This window comes from Cryptotermes secundus, unplaced genomic scaffold (genome assembly GCF_002891405.2).
Source record: "Cryptotermes secundus unplaced genomic scaffold, Csec_1.0 scaffold1392, whole genome shotgun sequence".
Classification (NCBI taxonomy): Eukaryota; Metazoa; Arthropoda; class Insecta; order Blattodea; family Kalotermitidae; genus Cryptotermes; species Cryptotermes secundus.
Window position 1 is genome coordinate 1 of NW_019729917.1, and position 1,629 is coordinate 1,629.

Sequence of the window (1,629 nt, forward strand, 5' to 3'; positions counted from 1 at the left end):
GTTCCGTAGCTCCATGCTTCATGTGCTGCCACCTTTGCGCCGCTCAATTCAATGGAGGTTACAGGATTTTAACGTTGAGGTAGTGTGACGTTGCATGTGTCATATGTTTGTATTGTAATAGCTATATGTGTATACTGTGATGATTTTCTATATGAATTTGTTCAGTAAGCAGGAGATGAGGGTACTTGACAAGTATTGTTCATCATACATCTTTGTGAATATATAAATCTGAATCATATAGACTTTTATTAGATGTGCAGCTGCAGTTCTGCATTTCTGCATTTGAGGTATGTTTGAACATGGCTGTGCTTGAGCCCCGAGATGATTGTAAACGTTAGCCTCTCACTGTGACGGAAAGAATTAACAGACTCAGAGTTTTTTTTTTTATTTATTTATTTATTTATTAGGAGGGTGGGACTAAGTCCCTTGTACTGCGGCCACTTCTGGCCTGTTGTACCAGAGGCTCATAGTTAGTATGCTGTGGAGTGAAACAGATATGTTATGTGGTGAAAAAGATATAGATGTTGATTTTATGTGTAAAATAATGAATACTCTCAATATTCGTGTTAGAAATTGAGAATCTGAAGTATGCCATTATGGGATCATATGTTGGAGAGATAGGGAAGGACTTACTAGAACTGTTATGCAGGTTTAAATGATTCGTTATTTGTTAGAAGAAAAGATTAATATTATTACAGGTATTTACGAAACAACACTTCACAGTATAGATTAGTTTGTATTTGATTCATGAAATTTGGTGTTGTAGGAGAGTGTAAAAGTAGGTACAAATTTTGTGTTGAACGCTTCTCTGTATTGGTAAGTACGAGCTTGGTTCCAGTGAACTTTAAGTAATGAAGCTTCACTGTTTGAATTACTTTATTTGCAAGTAATTTGCACTATGAAAGTTTGTGTTGATTCCCATCATTTCTCCATGGCTTGCACAGTCTTTTGAGTGGTTTGTAGCCATATTCTTTAATTGTTGAGCAGAGTGATAACACTTTTTTTTTTTTTGTAATGATGGAACTGATGGATGAATCAGGTTCTGGGGAAGATTAGCATTTTCATTTTATGAGATGATTGTCTATATTATATTTAAGCATCCTGTTGCACTATACACTTCTATATGTAATGATACAAATGCCATCGTGAATGCAACAATTTATTTGGTTGTAGTTCTTTGTCTTTTCTTCCTCTACACTACTCTTCGGTCGTAACTGGCCATCATCAGGTGTATTTTTCACTACGTAGCTGTCACACTGCACACAATCCAAAATCTAAAACACCAGCCTGTCACTTTTGTTTAAAATCTTGCCAACATATGACTCGTAAATTTGATTTTAGAATTCCAATTTAAAATTTAAAATTTTGAATTTTTTAAAATTGAAAATTTAAAACTTTAAATTTTGAATTTTAAATTGGAATTCTAAAATCAAATTGACAAGCGTATGTAGGCGAGATTTTAAACAAAAGTGACAGGCTGGTGTTTTAGATTTTGGATTATGTGCAGTGTGACAGCTACGTAGTGAAAAATACACCTGATGATGGCCAGCTACTGCTGAAACATGTAGTGTAGAGGAAGAAAAGACAAAGAACTACAACCAAATAAACTGTTGCATTCATGACAGCATT

General features: G+C 34.4%; 1 long non-coding RNA gene across 1 annotated transcript in view; it reads left to right on the forward strand.

The window, feature by feature from the left end:
* Positions 1–88: 88 nt before the first annotated feature.
* Positions 89–1,629, forward strand: part of LOC117282426 — a 3,505-nt gene continuing 1,964 nt past the window's right edge. The window contains exon 1 of the long non-coding RNA XR_004513162.1: positions 89–287. This is a non-coding gene — a long non-coding RNA (uncharacterized LOC117282426). The remainder of the gene's footprint in view (positions 288–1,629) is intronic.